This window comes from Notechis scutatus, chromosome 3, assembly GCF_049901735.1.
Source record: "Notechis scutatus isolate UNSWTSFEM ecotype Mainland chromosome 3, rNotScu1.2, whole genome shotgun sequence".
Classification (NCBI taxonomy): Eukaryota; Metazoa; Chordata; class Lepidosauria; order Squamata; family Elapidae; genus Notechis; species Notechis scutatus.
Genome location: NC_142011.1, coordinates 166,054,749 through 166,064,223, shown reverse-complemented (window position 1 = coordinate 166,064,223; position 9,475 = coordinate 166,054,749). Strand labels below are relative to the sequence as shown.

At 39.8% G+C, this 9,475-nt stretch overlaps 1 long non-coding RNA gene across 1 annotated transcript; it reads left to right on the top strand.

The window, feature by feature from the left end:
* Positions 1-1,078: 1,078 nt before the first annotated feature.
* On the top strand, positions 1,079-8,069 carry LOC148131458 (uncharacterized). The gene is made up of 3 exons (XR_015748886.1): positions 1,079-1,233; positions 5,209-5,338; positions 6,846-8,069. It is a non-coding gene; the product is annotated as an uncharacterized LOC148131458 (long non-coding RNA).
* Positions 8,070-9,475: the final 1,406 nt, after the last annotated feature.

The following is a 9,475-nucleotide window of genomic DNA, read 5'->3' as shown; positions in this document are numbered from 1 at the left end:
AGAGTGGAGATCTGTTCCTGACTTCTTGCCAAGTAATTGCTGTTACAGCATGGCATTTGGAAGATATTGGCCTGGCAACTCTCCAAGCCTGATAAAGGTCTGTAGTTGTGAAATCTCATGAAAGACTGTTTGCCGGGACTTTGCTGGAGAGGAATTCACTTTAACATAAGTAAAAGGGGTTTTATTGGACGAGGAGTCTGCTTCATGATCTTGGGAAGTCTAGGTTAGAACATGTAGGTTATGTCTTCCTGTTTCATTTTTCTAATGAGCAGGGTTGCTACAGTGTGTTTGTGCTAATATGAACAGAGCTTCTCTTATGGGAGGTTGGGTTGTTACTTTGGTAGTAGAGCACTTGGATGGTGTGGATAGTTTTACGAGAGACCTGTGTTTTTAATTTGCCATCACTGCTGCTGCTGCTGCTGCTGCTGAGGGTAGCCAGGAAGGTTGCATGGTGTTGTCTTCTTCTCTTTTCTGTTTTATTGTTTAGAAAATGTTGATTTTGCGCAGGGGTGTCAAATTTGCGGCCCACGGGCTAGATGAGTCATGCGCTGGCCATGCCCATGCCCAGTTTAGCGAAGAAAAAAAAGTCATGATATGTCATGTGACACCACTGTGATGAAATGAGTTTGACACTTCTGATTTTGTGTGTTTTCTCTAGATGGTCTTTTTTATTGAGGTATCTATGTACTTTGGGTTGTAAGCATAGGAGGGCTATAGATTCTAGACAATGCATTATGGTCTCTAAGAAAGATAAACATTCTAGTTTTTCTTTTGCCAAAGTTGGTCTCTGGCAGAGAAACTGGTCCTACTAGTTTAGGTAGCCAAAACTACAGAAAAGAACACCCTCCTCTTGCAGAAGTTTTGACATTATTGCAGAGCTGCACATACTTCCCACAAAACATGTTTGAAAATGCAGATATGGTACATGATTCTTCATGTTTAGTGTGATTCAACCCTGCTATTAGAAAAAAGATTCATGAGGTTGTTCAAACATGTTTTATCTGTCCAAGTGACTGCACTACTAACATTCTGACGATTGCAAAATAATATTTCAACATGACTCATTTGCTGACAAGTTGAAACAAACTCCAAAAAGCACTAAATCCTAGTCACTGCCACATGAAGGATACTTTCTCAAGATTTCTTAAAAATAACAACTCCAAAATGTTACTATTTTCAAAGGTTCTTATACAAACTTAAAGACAGAAATGCATGGACAACATATCAAATCAGGTAGGGATTTTTTACTTTTTGCAGACCTCAGCAAGAAAAATAGAAATGAAAGAGAGAGATTAAAGTAACTTTATCAAATGTAAAAGGGAGGAGCCCATTTGATTAATATGCATCTGCTCAATTAGCATGGATATCTTTGCTAAAGCTTGTTTAGCCATGTCATTAATCTTTCTCCTTTTTACCAACTCAGAATTTTGCACTCAACCAGTGTATTCCTGGCTCCAAGTCTGTTTTGAATGCATAGATTTAAGTAACTTTTTATTTCAGTTTGTGGAGGAATAACAATTAAAATAGTCCTGCTTGCAAGCATCGGATGATCTAAATCTAGATGGAGGCCTGTTCCAAATGTTGTTACAATCCCTACAAACCCTGTTGCAATAGATTCATATTTTCAGGATTTTCTTCAGGATCTTTGCTGGGTTTTGATAATCAAGAAATATTTATTCTCAATAACTATAAAATAACTCAGATTGTAGGCTAAATAGTAACTGATGTTATTACATTAACATACTGTGTGGAAGAGTTTCTTTGCAGTCAGTCTTCACAGTTGTTTCAAAAAGCCTTTTTGTTTTGTTTTTTTGCTTCTATAGCCAAGTGATTTGATCTACTAAACAAGTTTTTCCTAACCTGGCACCTTTCAGACATGTTGGGACTACAATTCCTCAAATTCTCATATGTTACCCTGGCTGGGAATTCTAAGTGTTATCTCAGTACATCTATAAAGTTTTAGATTGCAAAACATTTTGCCAGCGTGGCTGATTCCCAGCTATGGCTCTGGGCTCAGTTCAAGGTTCATTTTTTTCCAGTTGAATTTCCCCACCTCCAATGAGTCTTCTGCTCCCTCATTTTTTAACAGGCAGCAAAAATGGTTTTAATCCATGGGATTTCTACCTGCTTTTCTTAAGTATTTTGCTGCTGCTTCCATTCTTACCTTCTTGCAAATACTTCCAGATGAGAGGAAAAGACAATTAGGCCAGAGGTGGAATTCAGCAGATTCTGACCAGTTCTGGAGAACGTGTAGCGGAAATTTTGAGTAGTTTGGAGAACCGGCAAATACCACTTCTGACTGGAGATTTTACAGTATCCGTCCCCTGCCACGCCCACCAAGCCACACCCACAGAACCAGTACTAAAAAAAATTGACTCCCACCAATGAATTTGGCTCTTAAGTTGGTTTAGGCCTTTTCCTAATTAAAGGCCTCATATTAACAATATATTAAAACATTGGCTAAGCAGATTTTGCAAGCATAGTGAAATATTTGCAATCTGCCACTTTGCAAAACATGTATCTGCAAGATAATTGATTTTAGAACTATTTTAGAATATTCAGGACACTGAGAAATAGGGAACTGAAAGTAGCAGACGGTAAGAGATTTCATATGTACATGTGCTAACTGACGGTCAGTATGAGGGAACAGGGTAAGACTCTGGTAAAATTCTATTTCACTGGGAGGGCTGTCTGAAGAAGAATATAAAAGCGAGAACTGGATCCCAAATCTTGGCCACTGATGGTAGCTATTCCTTGCTGGACCTAGCTACTATTTCTGGGCCTCATTGCAATGGGTTGTTGATGTAAGTATTATCTTACTGAAATATTGTTGTACTATGTACTTCATGTTTCAAATTACTCATGAAATAATCCTCTGATTCTTAAAGTATTAATTGTTTCTCAGGATTACTGTCTCCATATTTTATTGGTCTTGTTTTATGACACAGAACATTTTCAATTCTTATTTAATTCTTATTTAATGTTAGGTACATTTAATCTTAGCCAAAAGGCTAAGAATTGATTAGCTGATAAAGGCAAATGGTGACACCTGGAAAATTCGACAGATGGAAGAATTTTAGTTCAACTGAGACACAAACTATGTTTTTTAAGAAAGGAAGGAAGGAAGGAAATTGGCACTCTCAGTATTTAGTAAATGAGAGGGACAGCTTGAGTTCATTAACACCTGGAGCATCTGTTGAGCCCTTGAATACAGACTCAGTGGACCCAGATCAGACTTGCTAATATTCAGTCTTGCAGCAAAAACTATTGCAATTGAGGATGGAAGAAACAAATTAGGTGATAATATGTATATATGCAAATAATTTATAGTATTAAACTGTCCTGGGTAGGCAGAGACAACTGGCTATAGGTGATTCCTCAGATAGCTAAGTTCAGAAGGTTTTACAAGTGAGAACCAGAATCTTGAATTGCATCCCAAAGTTATCATTATCTTAAAACCTATTTAAAATGGATGCCTCACTGAGACCTGGAGTCTAGAGCAACATATTTTATGTGTGAACCCAAATATTAATATAAAATGGTCTCTTCTTTAAATGAAACAGATTAATTGAGAGCCACATTTGTATATCAGAGTACTCTATAAGGATGGTGATTTGAATTTTTGTTTTTAGTTACGTTGCAGATGGTTTTTATTCATGTTTTGTATTATGATATGGCCTCAAGTGTTATTTAAATAAGTTAATAATATTATTTATTATTTATAATAATTTTGTTATGGCTTTTGGACAGTCTTCAGTATAATATATATGGAAAAGTAAGATGCAAAATGTAGGAAATATATAACAGGACAACACAGACATACTGTATTTGCCGGCGTATAAGGCGACTGGGCGTCTAAGACGACCCCCAACATTTCCACTCAAAATATAGAGTTTGTTATATACTCGCCGTATAAGACTACCCCTCTTCCGCACACCTTCCACTTTTGCACTTTTTTTTTTGAGGCACTTTTGTGCACCGTGGAAAGCGAATCCCGTGAAGCCGAAAGGAGTAGCCAGCCTTCAGGCCGATGTGGCGGGCCTCCTTCTCCCAGCTCCCAAGGAAGCAGGCGCTCAGTGGCCTTCGCTCGCACCGCCTGGGCTCCGCTCGGGTATCCGGCTGGAGCTGTCAGGAGTTGTTACCACTGGCGCGACTCCGTGCGGCTCCAGTCCTGTGTTGCCTCGGGAAGGGAAGGCAAAAGGAAGAGCCGCGGTGGCGCTTTGCGCGGCAGCGGCGGCTCCTGGTTTTGCCTTTCCCTTCCCGAGGCACGCGGGACTGGAGCGCGTGAGCCGCGCCAGCGGTAACAACTGACAGCCCCAGCCGGATACCTAAGCGGAGGCCGGGCGGTGCAGGCGGAGGCGGGCGGTGCGGCGGAGGCCGGGTAGTGCGAGTGGAGGCCGGGCGGAGGCCGGGCGGTGCGGCGGAGGCCAGGCGGTGCGAGCGGAGGCCGGGCGGTGCGAGCGGAGGCCGGGCGGTGCGGCGGAGGCGGGCGGTGCGGCGGAGGCCGGGCGGTGCAAGCGGAGCCGGGCGGTGCGGCGGAGGCCGCTGAGCGCCTCGTTTCTTTGGGAGCTGGGAGAAGGAGGCCCGCCTACATCGGCCTGAAGGCTGGCTGCTCCTTTCGGCTTCACGGATTCGTTTCCACGGTGCTCAAAAGTGCCTCAGCCGCGGGCAGCCGCAGTGCTTCCCAATTACTATTTGCCGGCGTATAAGGCGACCCGGCGTATAAGACGACCCCCACTTGGAGGCATGTTTTTCAGGGCAAAAAAGTTGTCTTATACGCCGGCAAATACGGTATTCAATTATGAGCTTCAGGTTTTTTTAAAATACCCCAGTAAGCAAACGTGATTAGAAAAAGATGCTTGCTCTAAAAAGAAAACTGACATTTTCCTGTGCTGATAGAAATTGGTGTCTGCATACCACGTATTTGCAGTTGTGTGATTCCATGCTACTGTCTTTGGGCAGTTCTGCCCTGGAACTTAAGCTGTTTATCTCCTGACTGCTCCCTGCTGTTTCTTACACCAACTGAAGAAATACCATTCTGGATTGCTGTGGGGTGGGTCAATACAGGACCTGACTGGTCATCCCTTGATTCTGGGCAAGGAAGACAAGCCTTGCTTGCTGGATCCTGTACGGACTGATTTGCATTGCCTGCCTTTTCCTTTTAGGGACTGTTCTATCTTCACTAGCCTACTTTCCTTTGCTTTTCAGATGTTTGCACACATGCATACATCTCAACCTCCTTCCCACATTATCTTCTTCAACATCAACACATTTTTCTCTCTCCATGTGGTACCATTATTGCTCTGATGATACAGTAATCAGGTCAATAAAGGAACAGGTAGGAGCAGAGGAACATTCCTATGATTTGTGTGTGTGTGTGTGTAGTAGGTCTATGGAAATTTTATAGCAAGGAAGAATAGATAACTTGGCTTCATGCAAAGAAAGCAGGAACATTTACTATGTTACTATTGTTGTTAAAAAGTAGGATGGAGGAAGACAAGCTCTGCAGTATTGTGGGCAGAATGGAAAAGAAGCCTGGAGAGGAATAGAAAGGGAGATAGTTGATAGGTTGAATAGACCATGAGTTTCTAGGGAGAAGATAGTTCACTGATTTAATGAGCCATTGTTGGATGAATTACAAAATTACATTAAAAAAAAAAAGCAATTGCCGACCAGTAGAGAACATAGCAGCCTGGCAGACCAGGATGAATAGGTTGCACAATGTCATGTGCGGTTACTAGAACAAAGGAAGGGTGTGTGCAGGCATCGCAGCTAATCAGAACTGGAATTGCTATGACTTTCTGCCTATGGAGATTCTCATTTGTTCAGGTCATGGTTGTCCCAAAGGTGCTTTTTCAAGAAGCAATTGGACTTTCTGGTTTTTCTTTGAAGACCTTTCACTTCTCATCCAAGAAGCTTCTTCAGCTACTTCTCTCAGAACTGAAGAAGCTTCTTGGATGAGAAGGAAAAAGTCTTCAAAGAAAAACCAGAAGGTCCAGTTGCCTGTTGAAAAAGCACCTTTGGGACTATGACTTTCTGAAGTGCTTAGCACAGCTTGGATTTTTTTTTGGATAGCATTGAATTGAAGTTGGAAAACAAGGGTGCAGGATACATTTGCAATGGGCTAGGAGGTGGAGATCTATCTCTGGGATTGCTAAGAACTGACGCTCACTTGATGGCACATAATCCATCAGGAATGGGAAAAGGACAATGTTATCTGTTCCTGTAATCAGGAAGCAGTGAAGAACTTATGTTGGTAAAAGGCCAGGCAGAAAGAGCACATAGGCACCTCATTGATTTCCCACTTGTGGTGTACCTCAAATTACAGTTTGCAATTTCCCTTTTACTGAAAGGAAGCTATGTGGGTAAAACTGAGCTCTTAAGGTCCTGTGGCTGGATTGGTTTCCTTTTAGCTGAAACATTCATGTAACCCATTTCTGATTGGATGCAAGATATCCATTTAACTTTGGGCTAAAATGGAGCTTATCCATATACTTATAGATTCAGCTACCAAATATAAAAAGTGCTGCATAGAATCTTTAGGACGAAGTATCTTTAGGCTGCAGAGAAAAATGAATTTCTCATTTAGGATTCACGTTAAAGGTGAAATATTCAGATAAATCTCTCGAGGTTGTTTTTTAATGATATTAATAAACATTTATTGGTCAACCCCATTATTGGACTTTACTTGCTTATTAAAATATGACATCCTGGCACCAGTTCTGGGCAAAATAGACTGTATGAGAAAGGCAATGAATGAGTGGCTGAAAGGCTGTGTTGGGAACCTGAGAACAGAATGCTACTGGAAGCTGAATCAGTGCACTAACTGAAATGTTCCCTTCCAGGCAGGGTTGGATCACATTTATGAAGTATCAGCATGGGAGCGCCATCCAAGAACTGCCAAAATTTTCTTCAGAAGTATTTTGCTATCCCAGGAAAATGAAACTCTGTGTACGTACTTGTGTGAGTCAGAAGAACAGGCACAATACCCTTCAGGCTGTTTTTGTTTTTGCTTCAGAAACTATTTCATATCCAGCTGTCTATAAGAAATATTTCCAAGTCTTTCTTTGCAGAACATTACATTTTATAAACTTCCCAGTCTTCACTTACAGATCTCCAAATACATAAATACAGATATTTTTTGGGAGGAATATTCACTGCATGTAGAAAGATTTGGTAGCAGTTTTAAAGGAACCATAAGATAGTGGCATACAAATTCAATAAATAAACAGATAAATGCCAGCTTTGCCTATCTTTGTGTTTTGAATCCTATAATTAAGAATATCCTAAAAGAAAGCCATGGAACTTGGAGCACTCCAGAGTTGTTCTGCTAAACTATTTATTTGCAAAGACAGCAAAATCAGTGATGAAGAAAGACAGAAGGCATTGTTCCATGGTATCTGGAGAGATAAAGATTTTGCTCTTCTCCTATTATAATCTGATGAGTAATTTTATCAGGGTAATTATGCTTATATAGCAATAACTGGCCACAAGATGTCAGTATGTGATGGAAAATGAAAGGGTCCCATGGCCCTTGTGTAAATTAAAATAGAATTATGCACAATTCAATTCAAAATACAGTATTAATTAAAGGTGATACTTAGAAAGAGAATCTTATCTATATCTCTATCATCTCTCTCTCCATCCATCCATCCATCTGTCAACTGAATTAATAATTTTATGGAAAGAATTATAAGACTACTGAAACCTTGCTGTGAATCAAGTTCAAATCTTAATATGTCAAACTGAATTAGTTTACCATTTTTATAATCTCTAGTGTCATTGGTTTTTCATATTAATGTGCACTGTATATTTTTAAAAAGACAACAAAACACAATGATTCAGAATACATTTTGTTGACCATCAGTTTGCTATGATTTTCAGGTATTCTGCCTCTGATATTCTTGCTTCTTAAATTCTCTGCCTTCTTACCTTCACTGCTCTTTTCCACTTACCTTCCTATTTTTAAGCTTGCAAAAAAGAAGAAAGGGAAAAAGTGTGTGTGTATGTGTGTGTGTGTGGGGAAATAACTCCATTGTCCCCTCAGTGAGATACTAATCCCAGCAAAATATTTTTTAGTTTTGGCACCTGGATTACAACTCTTTCTTTGCAGCACATTCTCTGAGTAATTGTGATACCACTAAAATATTCATAGACATTCATTACAGCTTAGACCATAAATAACAGAGACCTCATTCCTTAAGTGCTATATAATAAAGATTCCTCTTTTGATAGTAATTTTAGTGTCAGAGTAGCCTGTTCAACAGCCAGAAAGACAAGAAGAACAAGAGCAATTGAGGGAGGGCATTTACATGTCATCATCATTTTTACTCCCAAGTTCTCATAAACTGTCTGCAGGTGACCTAACATTGTCTTTATTTCTGCTAAAAATACTGAGACCAAATAGCCCAAATTACTTCCCTGTTTCAAGTTCTACAATTCTTACAATACAAAATGAATGAATGAATGAACAAGAAGGAAAGAAATAAAAAGAAAGAAAGAAAGAAAGAAAGAAAGAAAGAAAGAAAGAAAGAAAGAAAGAAAGAAAGAAAGAAAGAAAGAAAGAAAGAAAGAAAGAATCATAGCAGCCTGGGCCTTTGGTTGCTTTGCTCTAGGGGTAAATATTAAATGGAAATAGAGAAAACACAATAATTAATGTTACTAATCTTTTTGTTTAAAGAAAATTTGCAAACCTGCTAAGCAAGGGTTTCTATACCAGGATCTGAAACGCAGTAGCCAGAATGATGAAAGTAAGCAAAAAATTGACAAAGGTCTGCAATGAGAAAATGGATCCACACTATGATTTTCACAGCCTGCTCTCATTGGAGTGGTCCACGAGAAGAGATTCATAAAATGAATAAGCTACAATCAATTTAATTTTTTTTTGATACTGCTTGATGTCATGGAATCTAGAGTTGCTTTCAGACTGGTATGTGTCGAGATGTGGCTGTAAGAGAAAAAGTGCTACAAATATTTGATATATTTCAACTTTCTTAAGAGGAGAAGGAGAAGGTTGTGAAGGAGCTTCTCTACATAGTTAATTGAATCTCTTTGTTATGAGATCTGTACTGATAGTTTCAAAGTCCTCCATGCCTAAGAATTTGCATGAAGGTGTGTAAACATTAACAGACTTTGATGAAACTTGAAAGGAATGTAGATGCTCTCTCTCTCTCTCTCTCTCTCTCTCTCTCTCTCTCTCTCTCCCTCTCCCCTCCCTCTCCCTCTCCCTCTCCCTCTCCCTCTCCCTCTCCCTCTCCCTCTCTCCCTCCCTCCCCCTCCCTCCATACTATCTGATAAAGAACCATCCCAAATCACACACGTCCTTTAGGCACCATAAACACCTATCCCTTAGGGAATCTAAAAGAATATATATCATTAATTAAAAAAACCAAGAAACCAAAAGTTGCTTCTATTAAAGTGAAACAGTTAAGAAAAAAATATTTTAAAAATATTTAAGCATATTGAAAGCTAAAAT